This window comes from Protopterus annectens, chromosome 2.part1, assembly GCF_019279795.1.
Source record: "Protopterus annectens isolate FY-2018-M chromosome 2.part1, PAN1.0, whole genome shotgun sequence".
Classification (NCBI taxonomy): domain Eukaryota; kingdom Metazoa; phylum Chordata; order Ceratodontiformes; family Protopteridae; genus Protopterus; species Protopterus annectens.
The window spans coordinates 93,957,826-93,975,545 of record NC_056729.1 but is presented as its reverse complement, the minus strand read 5'-3'; the positions used below and the strand labels follow the sequence as shown (position 1 = coordinate 93,975,545).

At 43.3% G+C, this 17,720-nt stretch overlaps 1 protein-coding gene across 1 annotated transcript in view; it reads left to right on the top strand.

Annotated features, from left to right (window-relative positions):
* FBXW7 (F-box and WD repeat domain containing 7) overlaps nucleotides 1–17,720 on the top strand; it is a 1,850,919-nt gene that overhangs the window by 370,820 nt on the left and 1,462,379 nt on the right. The window lies entirely within an intron of this gene.

The window sequence follows — 17,720 nt, the reverse complement described above, 5'->3', positions numbered from 1 at the left end:
CAAAAATGAGAGGCATGCCAAACCTGCCACACAATCAAAGGGCAGAGGCACAAAGGCAAATTACAGATCTCATAGACATGAAAGCTATTCAAGAGGTACCTACGCACGAGCAAGGTCAAGGTTTTTATTCCAGGCTATTCCTGGTACCAAGGAAGGGAAAAGATTGGAGACCTATTTTGGACCTGTCCATCCTAAACACATTTCTACTCGTACCAAAATTCAAGATGCTCACTCTACAGCAACTTCTTCCCATGCTGGGCAAGGAGTCTTGGCTGGTAACATTGAACCTCAAGGAGGCATACCTGCACATCCCAGTCAGACAAAATTGCAGAAGATACCTCAGATTTCTTGCAGGTTCAACCCATTATCAATTCTCTGCATTGCTCTTTGGCTTATCTACTGCGCCCAGAGTATTCACGAAATGCCTGGCATCAGTAATTGCCTACTGCAGACTTCAAGGGATACAAATATACCCTTATTTGGACGACTGCCTGATCCAAGCGGGGACAGCAAGCACATTCTTCTGAAACATCTGGCTTATGTAATAATGTTGTTGAGCTCTCTGGGATACACAGTCAACAAAAAGAAATCAAGGCTAATACCCTCTCGGAAGATAATTTTCCTGGGTGCCAACTTGGAAACAAACACCCAGATGGCCTACCTCACGCCAGAGAAGCAGGGGCAACTAACTCAATACTTCAGAGCACTAGCAAATTGCACCAGGCTGACTGCAAGGAAAATCCTGCAGGCTCTGGGATTCATGGCATCTTGCATCTTACTAATCCCATGTGCAAAGCTGCATATGAGGAAACTTCAATGGTACCTGAAAAACATATGGTCTCAACACAGCCACAGTTTGGAAACAATAATACCACTAATTCCATGTCTGCAAAAGGAATTTCTGTGGTGGGCTCAAGCATGCCAAACAAACACAGGTCTTCCATTCAGCAAGCCTCAAGCAAATCAAGTCATCACAACAGACGCCTCGGACTACGCCTGGGGGGGCGCACATGACAGATCGGTGCATTCAGGGCAAATGGTCCCAAAAGAAAAGCACCTTCACATCAATCAAAAGGAAATGCTAGCAGTAATAAATGCTATTATAGCTTTCAAGGACCTTCTGCAACCAGGTCAACTATTGATAAGAACGGACAACACCACAGTTATGTGGTACATAAACAAACAGGGAGGAACACATTCATACCCCTATGCAGACTGGCCATGTCACTTTGGAACATGGCCATGGACTTACAAATCGAACTACAAGCACAGTACTTGCCAGGCAAGGAAAACACGCTGGCAGACAACCTAAGCAGAAATATGACAGATCCACACGAATGGAAGTTGCATCCAAAGTTTTTACAGAAATAATCCAAGCATGGGGAAGGCCAGACATAGATCTCTTTGCCTCCCACAAAAATCACCAATTGACAAAATTCTGCTCAAGGATTTTCCATCCAAAGGCCTGGAGAGTGGACGCTCTCTCTTTCAGTTGGACATCAATGACAGTTTATGCCTTCCCACCTCTTCCTCTGCTGCCCAAAGTTCTATTGAAAACCAGAGCAGACAGACCAAAGATGATTCTCATTGCTCCGGACTGGCCAAGACAACACTGGTACCCACTCCTGAGGAGCCTGACGCATTCCCCACCATGGACCCTGCCTCTCATGCCTCTTCTTCTGACTCAGCACAGCTTCAAAACTCTTCACAGCCAGCTAAAAACACTCAATCTAGCCGCATGGAAGATTCCTTAGCATCACAACAGACCCTACTCTCCAAGGAGGTGCAGGATGTCATTTTGGAGGCCAGAAGGCCGTCAACTAGAAAAGCTTACTCCGCAAAATGGAAACGGTTTTGTGTCTGGAATGAGAAAAAGGGCCAGGATCCTGGAAAACTGAATTTACCTCAAATACTACAGTATTTAGCTGAGCTGCTAAGCAGTGGACTTTCATTCTCCTCCATCAAAATCCATGCCTCAGCCATTTCTGCAGAATACAACACTGATCCACCCTTATTCTCTCACCCTCTCCTAAGACAGTTCCTCAGAGAGGCTAAGAATCTAAGACCCCCAAGAAAACAACCAATACCTGCTTGGGATCTCAATTTCATTCTGGAAAAACTGACCTTGCCTCCCTTTGAGCCAGCTGCCTCATCAGATTTGCAATATTTGTCCTGGAAAACAGCTTTCCTTCTGGCTATTACCTCAGCTCGTAGAGTTTCAGAACTACAAGCTCTCATGGCTGTGCAGCCTTTTATCATCTTCCATCAGGGCAGTGTTTCCTTACGAACCAACCAGTCCTTTATGCCTAAAGTGGTATCCAGGGTAGCTTTGAATCAGGCCATACACTTACCTACCTTTTATCCTAATCCTCAAAGCAAAGGGGAGAGATTACTACACTCCTTGGACATCCACAGACAACTATGTTATTATCTGGACAGAACAAAGCCTTTCAGAAAATCAGAACAGCTCTTTGTGTCCTATGCTGTAGGAGCTCAAGGAAAGCCAATTTTGAAACAGACAATCTCAAAATGGATAGCCCACTGCATACGCTTTTACTATTCCTTTCATGGCAAAACTGTACCTACAGGCATCAGATCTCACTCCACAAGGGCCACAGCTACCTCTGCAGCTTTCCTCAGAAGAGTTCCTACCAAAGATATTTTGGAAGCAGCCACTTGGAGTTCTGTGCATACCTTCTCCAAGCACTACCACTTACCATTATACTCCAAAACTAGAGCAGGCTTTGCCACTGCAGTCTTGTAGGGCATCCTGGCTCCTCCTAGTTCCACCTAGTGCCTACCACCCCTTTCTTAGCTTTGGGATTCTACCCATCTGTTATGACTGCAGCTGTATGCACGATGAAAATAGTACAGTTTTGTACCTACCATAAATGTAGATGTTCGAGTGCTAATACAGCTGCAGTCCAGGTTTCCCTCCCTCCTTCCCCTCTTGGGACAGGCCTATTGGCTAACACATCCTCATACAACCTGATTGGGGTATTCATTCATGGTGTATTTGCTTGCAACTACTGTATTTTGATCATATTGCACTGCTTTATTACACAAATTTATGTATTGCCTTCCTTCTGTGGGCACCTGACATCTGGGGCAAGAAAAACTGAAGAAAATGGCGTTGGCTGGTTCTTTTATACCCCTGTCGCACTGACGTCAGGGAAGAAGCGACGACAACCGACGCCGGACCTAGACTTTGGAATTCGGCCGACCGAGGACCCGCCTGACGGCAGGAGAACCCATCTGTTATGACTGCAGCTGTATTAGCACTCGAACATCTACATTTATGGTAGGTACAAAAGTGTACTTTTTGATTCTCTGGAGGCCTCATGCAGGGCCGCAGTTATGGGTTCTGTCATTAGGAGAAATGCTTGGTTAAAGGAACAAAATCTACCTGATCATGTTAAGGCAAAATTATTAGATGCTCCATTACAGCATGATGCTTTGTTTGGTGTTAAAGCAGAGGAGGTGTTAAAGAAATGGAGGACAAAGCTAAATCTATGCAAACATTCAGGGATTTCTTACAGGTACAGCCACCAAGATTTAGCAGACACTGGCCTACAAAGAATTGGTCCTTTCCAGTGTCAGACAGGCCACAAAGGGGCAGATACAGACACCCTAGAGGCAGATCCCAGCCCCAAGGTTCGTACAGGTCTAAACAATGGTGTGCTTCTACCCCCAAAACGGGAGAAGACAAATCACAGCAATACAGGAAACAGCCCCAATGACTTCCCCCTGCCTGCGCCAAGCTGTTATCTTCTGGCAGCACCTTTAGGGGGAAAACTAGCACTTTTTTCTCAAAATTGGCACATAATAACCCAGGACAAATGGGTCTTAAACACGGTGTCACAAGGCTGCAAGTTTCACTTCCATACCCTGCCAAGGGCAAACGGTTGGCCAGACCTGCCAAAACTTCAATGGGCAGAGGCACAGAAACAAGTCTCATCCCTCATGGACATGAGGGCCATTCAACAAGTACCAGAGCAAGAGCAGGGACAAGGATTCTATTCAAGACTGTTCTTGGTACCCAGAAAGGACAAAGCCTGGAGACCAATACTGGACCTATCTATTCTAAACACATATCTGGATATTCCAAAATTCAAAATGTTGACTCTACAGCAGCTTCTACCCATGTTGGGCAAGAAGGCTTGCTTCATAGGTTCATACTAGGCTATCTGCCCTAGGGCATTTATAAGCCTAGCCAGAGTGTGTTTGGCTTTCGCCACCCATTTTAAATGAATTTTGTTATGCCCTTTTTCGAGGTTAGTATACTGTGCCTCTGTCTAACAGTGACACAGAAGTGATACCCAGGGTAAACCTACTATCTCCCATCCACTCATCAAGTTTCCTCTTGAAGAGAGTCAGTAAGGGACTCTTTTATTCCAGAGTGAAGGGAGCCTCTGGGTTATGAATCTGTCCCTTCAGCATGTCCTATTTATTTCAGTGCTGAGGTTCAAGTCTCTCGAGCACGTAGCTCGATGGGATTTGGATTTTCTGAGGTGTAGCATGTCCATTAATTCCGGGTTGGACATGGCTTTATACGTCAGGCACAGATTGCCTCTGAGCAGGTGGTATGCCACTGAGTAGAGCTGGAGTTTCTTTAACCGGGCAGCATATGGCATCTGTTTGAGCCCTTTGATCCTCTTGGTGAGGTACTTTTGGGGTCTTTCCAGTTGCTGCAGGTGTTTGGTAAGGTACATCCCAAAAGGGGCATTGTACTCAATTATGGGCCTGATGAGGGATGAGTAAAGAGGCACAATGACCTCCCCTGATCTAGATGTGAATCCCTTCATGATTAGGTGGGCTATATAAAATGTTTTTCTAACCACTTTGGCCACGTGGTTGTCAAATGAGAGATTGCTATCAACTTGGGTCCCCAGGTCCCTAATTACTTCTTCCGTACTTAATGGATTACCACCTATGTGGTAATTTGTGGGCACTTTGTTTTTGCCAGAGGGGATGACTATACACTTTTTAGCGTTTAGCTTGAGGCCATGGCTCTGGCACCAGTTGTCTGTTTCTGTGAGGCCCTTTTGTAGGATGCTTGTGTCGGCTGGAGAGTCGATTATGGCGCCCAGTTTGCAGTCATCTGTGAACTTGGTCAGCCACAGTCCTTCCGTGTTAGCCTGTACCTCCAAGAAATATATACCGAACAAGAGAGGTCCCAGGACTGAGCCTTGTGGGACGCCACTTGTAACTGGTTTGGAGTCTGACATGGCTCCAGGAATTCTAACCATGTGGGTTCTGTCCTTGAGCCAGTTTGCAACCCATCTAGTGACATAGGGGTTTATATTTAAGCTGGTGAGCTTATCTATAATGCCCGAGTGGGGTACTGTATCGAAGGCTTTTGCAAGGTCCAGGTAGGCTGTGTGGACTACCTTCCCCTCGTCAGTGGCCTTGGTGACTGTTTCAAAGAAATCAGCCAGGTTTAAGAGGCAGGATCTGCCCTTAACAAAGCTGAACTGGGTAGGATCCAGTGTCTGTAGGTCCCCAATATCTTTATTTATGAGGTCCATGATGATCCTTTTCATAGCTTTGCAGACCAAGCTAGTCAGGCTTATGGGGCGATAGTTTCCAGGATCTGTTGAGGCACCACCTTTGTGGAGAGGGACCATTGTTGCTGTACGCCACTCTTTGGGTACATATCCTTTAGTAAGGCTGAGATTGAACAGTAGTTTTATGTTTGGGTTTAGCTCTTCTTGGAGTTCATGTAGGACGCAGCCCGGGACACCGTCTAGTCCCATTGATGCTGTGTTTTTTGCTTTGGAGAGGGCGGCTCTTACCTGAGCATCTGCGATGTTAGGGGGGCAGCACTCTGCTGGGATAGATATTTGCCCTTTTGGTGGGGAAGGGGGGGGAGAAGTTTGCGCTGAACCTGTCAGCTAGGATGTTGGCAATGTCTGTGGGTTCGGTGTATTTTTTGTCATTTTGGACTAATTCTGAGCATATATGGGAATTCCCACCCAGGTTCCTAACATAACTAAAGAAAGCCTTGAGATTATCCTTAGTGTCCTGTGCAATTTTTCTCTCGAAGCTGGCCTTAGACGATTTTATGAGTGCCCGTAGTTTTTTGCTAATACTGATCAGAGATGCCTTCCCTTTTTGGGATTTTGCTCTATCATGTAGTAGCTTCCTCCTTCTTTTGTATAGTTTGTTTATGGCTGGGGTCCACCAGACAGGACGCCTAACTAAGGAGGATTGGATCTTGGTTTTATTTGGGATTGCATGATCCATGCATTCCTGAAGGTGTTCATAGAATGCGTTTATAAAGGATTCTGCGGTCTGGGCTGTATTTTCCACAGGCCCGGGGGCTTTGAAGGATTCCACCTCGGTTTTGAGGAGTGTGAAATTTGCTTTAGAGAAGTTTTTCACTGTGGTTTTCTGGGCAGGGGCTCGGGTCGGGATGTGAATATCTAGTGAGATTAGTTTATGGTCTGATCTTACCAGTGAGGGATACACTTCTGGTCTGGAGCATAGATTCCCCATGTTGGTTATGATCAGGTCCAGTATGTTTTCTCCTCTTGTGGGAGTGGCAACAAGTTGTTCCATAGCATTTGAGTTTATAAATTCTAGGAACCTTCGGGCTAGGGTGTTGGAGCTAGAGTAATGCTCCAAGTCTATGTTAGGGTAGTTGAAGTCGCCCAATATAATGGTGTTTGGAGAGACCTTCATATTTTCCAGTGTTCTCAGGAAGGCCGAGTGGGGTTCCTGGGTTAGGGAGGGTGGTCTGTAGCAGGCTATAAACTGGAAGGCAGTTTTACCCACTGTTAGTTGCACATGGATAGTCTCTGATGCTTCATGCTGTGCCACCAACCTGGAGGTGTGGGTATCTTTGACGAATACTGATACTCCCCCTCCTTTTGTGGTTCGGTCCAAGTTTTGGGGCCGAAAAATATGGTATGAGGTATAACCTGGTAGTGCTGGGGTGCTCTCGGGAGCCTTGAACCAGGTTTCTGTTACTGCACAGATATAGATGTTCTCAATGCTAAGGAGAGTTTCGAGTGTGTGCATCTTGAGGTTTAGACTTCTGGCGTTGAGTAGCATTACTCTTAGTTTCTTATCCCTTGTGATACCTATGGAGGTGGGTTTGTCTTTTGAGCCTTGCCTAAAAAAGGCACTATGGGGGTGGCAAGAGCCTTTGCCAATATCCGAAAGCCCAGGGGTGACAGGTGCAAGCCGTTCCTAGCGAAGCATCGTAGCTTGTCGAGCATGTCATCCCAGGCAGACAGGCACTGGATCCCCTTTGAATGACACCAATACTTAAGCCAATTGTTGAAATTGATCATCTTGTCTTCATATTGTGGCATCATTCTTGGTGAGGGTAAGATGCTACTCAAGGTCAGGGTCATACCGGCCTGGGCTACATGCTCAGAGAGCTCCTCTGTCTCTTTTCATGTAGTCCAGGGAGGTACGTCTCAGGTCATTCACACCAGCATGGACAATGACTGAGTCATATTTGTACTTTCCTTGGAGTGACATGAGTGCTTGTGTTATGTGGCGGATCCTAGCACCCGACAGGCAGCTCACAGTGACCTCCTCCTTGTTCAGCCTGGTGAGCGGGACGTCAGTGTGCCTGACGATAGTCACCTATTACAAGTGTATCAGGTGTGTTGTTTAGCCTTAAGGGCTGTGACTGTTCAGCACACTGGCTTTGTGAGCCATGTGTTGCACTTGTTTTGTTTTGGGGTAGCGTTTGCTTGGGTGTCTGTTTTGGAGGTCTCTGCTGCTTAGGCAGATTTTTATTTAGAGCCTCCAAGTATGTTTTTGTGTGTTTATGTGTTTGGTTTGCTGTCGTGGTAGGTCTATGTGAGACTGGAATTGTAGTGAGTGTGGTTTCCTTCTCCTTCTGATTGGTTACGCCAGTACTGAGTTGAGAGAGCTTAGCCTCTAGTTTGGCTATATGGTTGCATCTCTCACATGTGTTGGAATTTGTTGGGAGGAGGAGAGGGTTGTCTGTGTACATGAGGTAGTTGTAACATTGCCTCAAGATTCCCAGATTCACCAGATTGGCTTGTGACTTTAGATCTGAAAGAGGCATACCTACATGTCCCAAACAGACAAACATGCAGAAGATACCTCAGATTCAAAGCTGGCTCAATGCACTACCAATTCTCTGCACTGCCCTTTGGCTCATCTGCTGCGCCCAGGGTCTTCACAAAGTGCTTGGCACCAGTAATTGCTTTCTGCAGACAGAGGAATATAAATATATCCTTACTTGGACGACTGCCTCATTCAAGCAGAGAACAAGGACATTCTACTACAGCATCTGGCGTTTGTGAAGAGATTACTACCATGCCTAGGGTACACAGTCAAAGAACAGAAATCAAAACTAGTACCCTCTCAAGAGATAATATTCCTGGGTGCAAGCTTAAATACAACTGCCCAGATGGCTTATCTCACACAAGACAAAGGCAACTGACTACCTATTTCAAAATGTTTGCAACAAAGGCCCAGTTATCTGCAAGAAAAATTATCCAGGCTTTGGGCTTCATGGCATCCTGCATTCTACTAATTCCATATGCAAGACTGCATATGAGGAAACTTCAATGGTACCTAAAAAGTGTTTGGACTCAACATTGCCACAGCCTGAAAACTGTAGTTACTCTCATTCCCTGCCTGCAACAGGAGTTTCGATGGTGGGCGAGACCTGTTGCCAAAACAAAGGACAGCCATTCACTCTACCCCCAGCCACACAGACATTAAGAACGGATGCATCGGATTTTGCCTGGGGAGCCCACATGGCAGTAAGATGTATTCATGGCACATGGTCCGCAAACCAAATGCATCTACATATCAATCAAAAAGAGATGCTAGCTGTTCAAAATGCCCTGACAGCCTACAAGGACCTACTAAATCTGGGACAACTACTGATAAAGACGGACAATACCACGGTCATGTGGTATATAAACAAGCAGGGAGGCACTCATTCTTACCCCCTTTGCAGACTGGCCATGACTTTGTGGGACACAGCATTGACTTACCAAGTACATCTACAGGCACAATTCCTGCCAGGAAAGATAAATACTCTGGCAGACTAACTAAGCAGAAACCTCATGGATCCCCACGAGTGGAAATTGGATCCACAAGTCTTTAGCATGATAACAAGGAAATGGGGATGTCCGGACATAGATCTATTTGCCTCACCTCACAACTGCCAACTAAAGAGATTCTGCACAAGGACTTATCACAGATAGGCATGGAAAGTGGATGCCCTATCTTTCAGCTGGAAAAACTTAACAGTATATGCCTTTCCTCCCGAAGGTACTCCTAAAGGTCAGACAGGAGAAGCCAAAAATGATACTGATTGCCCCAGACTGGCCACGCCAGTACTGGTGTCCAATCCTAAGGAACTTGTCTCAATGCCCAGCCTGGATCTTGCCTCAAGTGCCACATCTACTGTCCCAGCAGAACAATCAGATCCTGCACAGCCAACTCAAGACCTTAAATCTGGCAGCATGGCGGATAATGGAGTCATACAAAACACACCTCTCACTAAAGCGGTGATGGATGTCATTTTGGAGGCCAGTAGGCCTAGTACTAGAAAATGGAAGAGATTCTGTGCTTGGAACCAGGCACAAGGAATTGACACAGCTGTACCAAATATTCCTCAGATTTTGCAATACTTAACTGAGATGCTGGGCAAAGGCCTATCTTTTTCATCTAAATTCATGCCTCTGCCATTTCGGCTCATTACAATACAGAGCCACCAATCTTTTCTCATCCATTATTAAGGCAGTACCTCAGAGGGGCCAAAAATTTAAGGAGATCACCAATACCTGCATGGGACCTCAATTATGTCTTAGAAAAACTCACCCTGCCTCCTTTTGAGCCAGCCGCTACAGCTGATATAAAGTTTTTATCTTAGAAAACAGCTCTGCTCCTAGCAATAACTTCTGAAAGACGAGTCTCAGAGCTACAGGCTCTCATGGCTGTGGAACATTTTATCCAGACAGGGTTTCTCTGAGGACAAACCCGACTTTTATGCCTAAGGTAGTGTCCAGTGTGGCCCTTAACCAAACTATTCATCTGCCTACCTTTTATCCAAACCCACAGAATAAGGGGGAGAGAATTCTGCATTCTTTGGACATACACAGACAGTTGCTCTTCTATTTGAACAGAACCAAAGCTTTCAGAAAGACAGAGCAATTACTAGTGGCATATGCTGCAGGATCACAAGGAAAGGCTATCTCAAAGCAGACTATTTCAAAGTGGATAGGTCACTGCATTCGTTTCTGCTATTCACAGCATGGCAAGCCAGTACCTAAGGGCATTAGGCCACATTCAACCAGAGCAGCAGCCACTTCAGCAGCCTTCCTCAGAGGAGTACCAGCCAAAGATATTTTCGAGGCTGCTACTTGGAGTTCAATGCACACCTTCACAAAGCACCATCACTTACCACTCTACTATAAATCCAGGGCAGGCTTTGCCACTGCAGTTCTGCAGGGCCTAATAGCCACCCCTAATGCTATTTAGCTCCAGCCTCCCAACCTTAGCTTTGGGATTCAACCCAATTGTAATGACTGCAACAGTGAAACACGAAGAACATAGTACAGTTGTGTACACTTACCATAAATGTAGATGTTCGAGTGTATTCACTGTTGCAGTCTGTGTTACCCACCCGCCATCCCCCATTTCTTTGCTGGATCTTATCTGTACTTCTCTATTCTATACAACCTATGTGGTGTATTTGCTTGTAGATGAAGACAAAATATTTATTTGGTGCATGCATGTTTTATTGACATATTTTTAGCCTACCCTTTTGGGAGCACCTGACATCTGGGGCAAGAAAAACTGAGGAAAATGACGTCGGATGCATGTTTTACACCCTTGGCGCACTGACGTCAGGGAGGAGGCGACAGCAACCAACGCCGGACCTAGACTTTGGAATTCAAGCAGACTGAGGGTAGCCTGCCAGCAGGATAACCCAATTGTAATGACTACAACAGTGAATACACTCGAACATCTACATTTATGGTAAGGGTACACAACTGTACTTTCTTCAGTACCTGTGTGAATTGCTCAATTCTAGCCTAGCATGCAGTTCATTAAAAGTACGTCTTTTAGCTATTTCAGTCTGTTATTGGATTTCCCCATTTTCTTCCCTTTTTCAAGTTAAACAATTTATAAAGTGGATTTTGCATATTAGAGCACCAAGAAAGAAAGAAATAAAAAAAGCTCTTGCTTTGGATTTGAATTTTGTTTTAGAAAATTTACCCTGATCTCCTTTTGAACCTGCAGCTATCTCTTGTCTAAAATTCTTAAGCTGATAGGCTGTATTACTGGCAGTTTTAATCCCAGCCAGACTGGAATCTGAGTTACAGAATCTTGCGTCTGTTCAGTCAGTGTTTTTTCACAAGGTTCAGGGTGAATCATAGAACCAGCCCTTTTTTTATGCCTTTAGTGGTTTCTAACTTTGCACTTAATGTAGCACCCCTGCCTTTTACCTTTATCCACAAAATAAAGGAGAGACTGTTTTCAATTGCTGTAATATTTACAGATGGCTGTTATTTTATGTGGATAAAACTAAAGATTCTAGGAAAGCTAGTCAACTTTTTGTGTCTTATGATAAAAAGACGACAGGACAGCCAGTTTCTAACTAATATGTTTTCAGATGGTTCTTGCTGTTCATTTCTTGTATTCCACCTATGGCAAAAATTCTACTAAGAATGTAAAAGCTCACTCTACTTTGGCAATTGCCCCCCTCTGGGTCATTCTGGAAAGGTGATGACTGTAGAACTATTTTAGAAGCAGCTTCAGGGTCTTCTATTCATGTATGTACCAAACTGGATGCTTTTTCTAGATCCCATATTAGTTTAGCTGTGGCTTGTTTTGTAGGGCATTTTAGTCTCCCATTTATGCTTCCTACTTTCTCTCTTCTTGAGTTTTGGCAGTCATCCCATCTGTGAAGATTACTGCAACATTGAGGGGGTCAAGTATCCCTTTCAGAATGGATCTGGCAAAACCAACTCTTGAGGATTTAGGAATAGATGACCAAGTGGTTGCCTTCATAATGGATCCTCAATCCAGACCCTTGAAAAAGGCTCCAGAAGAGGCAACAGCTCTAGTAGAGTGAGCTTTGACCTGGCCTTGGGGTATTTTCCATGGATGGGGTAACAAAAGGAAATGGCCAGAGAAATCCACCCAGAGATGAGTTTTCCAGCTTCTAAACTGACTATATTTTCCTTCAAAGAAAATAAGCTTTTTTTAGCAAGAAACCTATTCATTAAATTATGACTTATGAGGCAATTATACATTTTATATCAATGAAAACAAACCATATTGACATATTTTCAGTTGCAAACATTATACATCACTTATAATCTATCCAGTCATTGTCAAAGATGACAAAGTGCATTCAATTCCTGCCTTCCTTTAAACCTCAGTTCTCCTCCAAAACGTTATTCTGCATGTGTTGTACCTACAGTTCCCATTTTTTTCTGTGTAATTTGCTCCTATTTTTTTATAAAGATTCCCACTTCCAGTTTTCTCTCTGTTACTATGTTCACTACTTCTAGCACAGTAGGTTTAAACTTTGAATTCCATTTTCTAATAATTGCTTTTTGTCAGCCACCTGAATTAAACTCATCAAGGCCTTACTATATGTACGCAATTCTGATAGTGTATCACAGTTGAATTCTTTAGTTTGCTCACTCAGTATTTCTGATAGTTGGCAGACCTTAAAAATTCCCTGCAGACTACGGTCATTATACTCCCAAAAAATACCTTCACTGTTGCCTCTTTTTTCCCCATCACACCTCCAACATTTGCAGAATACCTGAGGAAACGTTCTTTGAAGTCTGGTGTATAAAAATATCTAAGCAAACACTTCCAAGCAAAGATCCTAAATCTTCTAGACTTATTTGCATAGTTGGGAGCCATAAATATTGTTTCTTTGTGAATCGCTTATCCTATCTCTCTTCCCAATCCTTTCTAGCCTCCTCTGATTGTTTCCTCTAGTTATCATGCAATATTTTATATGGCTGCTAATTATCCCTTTTTTAACAGCAGATTCTATTCTAGATTTGACTGAAAAGTATACCAGTAATAATTTTTCACTTAGGATCCCCTTATTTCTTTATCTTTGCCTTCCCGCTCATGGATTGAAATCAGAATATAGCCACTCTCTAGCCTGCAGTCCAAATAAATTCCTGGCCTCTTCCCATTCTGTTATGCTTCCCTCTCTAATTATTTGCTCCAAATACCTCTGCTAGTTTTCTACAGTAAATTCCATCTACTCTTGCCTATTCTCTGTACCCCTAATTGCGGTCACCCCTATTGGCAGAATCTTTCTGCAACCCTATGTTGGATTAGTTCTTTGAATATTTTCTGCTACTTTATGAATAGAATATTATGTATGGTTATTGTTATTTTCCTTAAGGATCCGCATCCAAAATCCCAGTCTCTCCTTGTTTCCTTGACCCCCTCCCCATTTCATCATCCTCCCTTTCCACTTTGAATTACAGCTTTTGGCTTGTGCTATGTGTTAGGAGCCTTAACTGGGTAGCTCTAAAGTACCCCTTCAAATCAGGTAATCCCAAACCACCTTGTTCTATTAAAAGGATCAATGTATCCCACTTGACTCTTCCCTCCCAGATAAAATCCTTCAACTCTTTATTAATTGGTATCCACAACTTTTCATCTGGTTGATAAAAATTTGCTTGAGCCTGACGTGTATAAACCTGAAAGGGCTAAAACCATTTTCACAGCTTGTATCTTTCTATGCATATCCATAAAATGGAGCTTCCAATTTCTCAGTTTTTATATTATCTTTTGTTTAGTCTCTTCTGACATATCCTTAGCTTCCATAGCAGAATCCTTTTTAATCCATACTCCTAAGTACTTCATTTTATCATGAGCCCAGGAATATGGGTATTGCTGAACCAATTATCGTATGGGTATATAGTTTACAGCTATTGCCTTTGTTTTATCTTCATTAATTTTGTATCCCAAAAAGACTTGAAACTGTCTCAAATGGTTCCACAATACTGAAATGTCCCTTTCTGGTTTTATCAGGTATAAAATATCTGCAGCTTTGAAAGTGATTCTAAATGTAACGCAAATAACAAAGGGGAAAGAAGACACCCCTGCCTGGTTCCTGTGCTCAATCAAAACTTATCAGAGAGGAACTCCCCCTTTAATTTTCATGTCTGATGCCTCATATATCCTCTGAACCAACTTTATGATTTTATCAGGGAATGCAAATGCTTCCAGGGAAATAAGCAGTTTATCAGGTTTCCTGATGTACTTTGTTTTTTCCAAATAGAACCTTAGTTGCCTTTGAACATCCAGCAAATGAAGACCCCCCCCCCATTTTGAGGGTTAAGAAAAGTGTAAGGAGATGAGTAGATTGATTTAAAGACATTTCAGTGACAACCTTTGGTATAAAAAAAGATTAGCCCTAATTGTAACCCTGTACACATGGAGAGCAAAAAAAGGTGGCGAGCGCAATAACAGCTTGTAACTCTTGACACCCTGTTAAAAGATGTTAATTCAAAAGGGAAGAGAACTAGGTTTTCCAGGCTATACTTCAGGTCTCAAAGAGGAGGAACGGATTTTCTTGGAGGCCTGACATGAATCCCTTTTAGGAATTGTGTGACCTTATAATGTGAATAAAGAGGGGGTAACATAGGCAACCAGGCATAATTGTCTGACAAATGCACATTTTTAGAAGTGTATGCTAGCCCTGTGTTAAGCATCGCATGCAAATATTTGAGGATATGGGGTTACCCAGTTGATAAAGGTCCTATCGTCTATTGTGACACCAAATATAAAATCTTTTCTATTTGGAAATATAAGATTTTCTTATAGTAGGCTTTTTTGTCTCCCTTATTAACTACAGCATGTCCTCGGAGCAAAGGCGTCTGCAATGAATCATAAGCCCATCATCCAAACTGTCAGATTTAGAGCTTTGGATGGACGAGAGATACCTTTTGCTTGTGAGTTTGCCCTTCCTGTTGGGGTATCACGTGATGGTTGCCCTTGGTTAGATGAAAAATGGAAAACTAATTTTATCTGGGCCAAGAAGGAGTCACCAGCAGCATTCTTGGATTGGCTTTCTAAATCTTCAGAAGGACCTTTTGAATGAGGGGAAAGAGAGGGGAGGCATATAGGAACTTCCCTTTCTAGGAAATTGGTAGGGTGTCAGTTTTCCATGCTTCCCTGTACAGAACTCTGGAGCAGAGCATTCTGAATTATATGTTTAGAATGGAGGAAGAGAGAGCTCTCTGGGGAGATCACTGCTGATGGATAGTTTGAAGGAAGACTTCTCTGTTCAGCATCCTTTTGTGAAGGTGTGCCTTGAATCTGGTCAGATAATTTGCCATTGGATTGATTTCTGATGGGATGGAAATTGCTTAGAGAAAATGATTTTGGAGAACAGCAATATCGCAATCATGGCCAGCCAGCAGAAGTGGTAAGACTCTGTTCCCTCTTGTTTTTTTGTATACCACATGACTGTATATTGTCTGTTACGACTTGCAACGTTCCAGTAGTCTATAGGTGGTGAAGAGTCTTTAGGGTAAAGATTAGGGCTTTCATCTCATTGATGTTTGCATTTGCACTTGTTTTGCTTGGACCACACTCCTTGGACTTTCATGCCCACTCAAAAAGCTTCCCAGGTCAGGTCCAAAGCATCTGTTGAGACCTTTTGCAGGGAGAAAGAATGAGAAAAGGGGACACCTGTACTGATTGTTGTTTGGTTTACCCACTATTAGACTTCTTTTTTTTCCTTAAACAAGAAACATCCTTATTAAATTATCACGTATGATATAAGCAATCTTACATTTATATAAATGGAAATATACCATCCCAATGCAATTTCAGTTGTAAACATTATTCATTACAAACCATGTTGACAGCTGTAGCTGCAAACGTTATACATCACTTATAATATTTCCAGTCATTGTCCGTCAAACATTACATAACTCTTTCAGATCCTACCTTCTTTTAAACCTTGTTCCTCCTCTGCACGTAATTTTTACACAAAACGTCTTTATTTAATTATCTTGTGAGATACAGATAATCTTACATCTATGTAAATGAAAATAAATCAGTGGCACAGTCTCAGTTGCAAACATTATACCTTACAGTCTCAACACACCTGTAGCTGCAAACATTATACATCACTTTTAATATATCCAATCATTGTGGTGGTGCTGCGGTAGCGTTGTCGCCTCACAGTTAGACGTTGCACGTTCGATTCTCAGAGCGTCTTCTGTGTCGACATGCGCTGAATGGGCGTTCCTTCGTTGAAAGTTGTGAGTTAGGCCCGGCAAGCCAGCACATAAAAATCTACTGCCAATCATTAGCAGACCGGAGTTCTGCTGTGGCAACCCCTAACCGGGAAAAGCCGAAAGACAGTTTATTGTCAAGTCAACCATTACATAGCTCATTCAGGTCCTGCCTTCTTTTTAAACATAGATCCTCATCTGCGTGTAGTGATCCCACATTTCCCATTTCTTTCCTGTGTAATTTACTCCTAGTCTTTTTTAAATATCCCAGTTCCAGTTGTTCTGTCTCTGTTACTTCTAGTAAAGTTGGTTTAAACTTTGATTTCCATTTTCTAGTTATTACTTTTGTGGCAGCCATCATAATTAGACTCAGCAAGGCTTTACTATGTCTAGTCAGTTCCAACTCTGTATCATAGCTCAAAAATATAAATCTGAAGTTGTTAATTTTCTTCTTATTCATCACTGATGGGTTCGGTTCCGAGCCCTCGGAACTGAGTCGGCCTTATACCAAGCTTGCGTGCGCCAAAAACTCCTAAGCTAAGCTGCTACCCACAATGCCCTTTGCTCAGTTACCTCAGATCTCATTTGCCACGCAGCCATATAGCAGTGTTTCACCGAGCTGTCCAGCTAAGTGCTTTTTTCTTAAAGATTTAAAAATGCTTTTTCTTCCTTATAACTTGTTCTTGTTGTTCTGTATTGCTACTGTGCTCTACCCACAGGTATTTCTCTCTCACCATTGTTGGTAATTTCTTGGTATCTCTAACTTTCTACCTTTACGGTATCTTGTTACCATTGTTGGTATTTATTTTTTCTCTCCTGCATTTCCTTTCTGTACCTTGTGTGTGAGAGTGTGTTTGGAAAGTCTGAAAAGAAGGGAACTACGGGATTTAAACACTGCTCTTCTTGCAATGGTAAACTGCCGAATACTGACCTCCATGAGGAATGTGTTTACTGTTTGCGGGTTAAGCATTTGTCGGCGAAACCCCCATGTGATATCTGTGCTAGTTTTAGTCAGCGGATGCTGAATGAACGTCGTAACAGACTTATTTTAATAAGGCCTGCTTGCTTCACCTTTCTCAGAGGACATTTCTGCGACGGAGGTCTCACCCCCTTCCTGCTTCGGATAAGAAACATCCTCGATCGTACCCCTCTTCACCGGCTGGTGACCGAGGTAAATGTCATAAGCACAAGGCCCATAAGTCATCGTCTGAACACCGTTCTGCCTCGTCGGTGTCTACTACTACATCGGCTCCGAACTCCGCTCCAATGAAGTTTACCGAGGTAGCCTCGTCGGCGCCCACACTGGCACCGCGTACGTCTTCAATACCGACAAGTATGACGTCTTCGATACCGACCATTATTTTCATTTCTTTATCGGCACTGACTTTGCCCGTTTCAACCTCGTTATCGGTTCTGACAACGACATCGGAACTGTTCCTATCGACCCCATCATTGATTCCGACAATGACAGCGGAACCA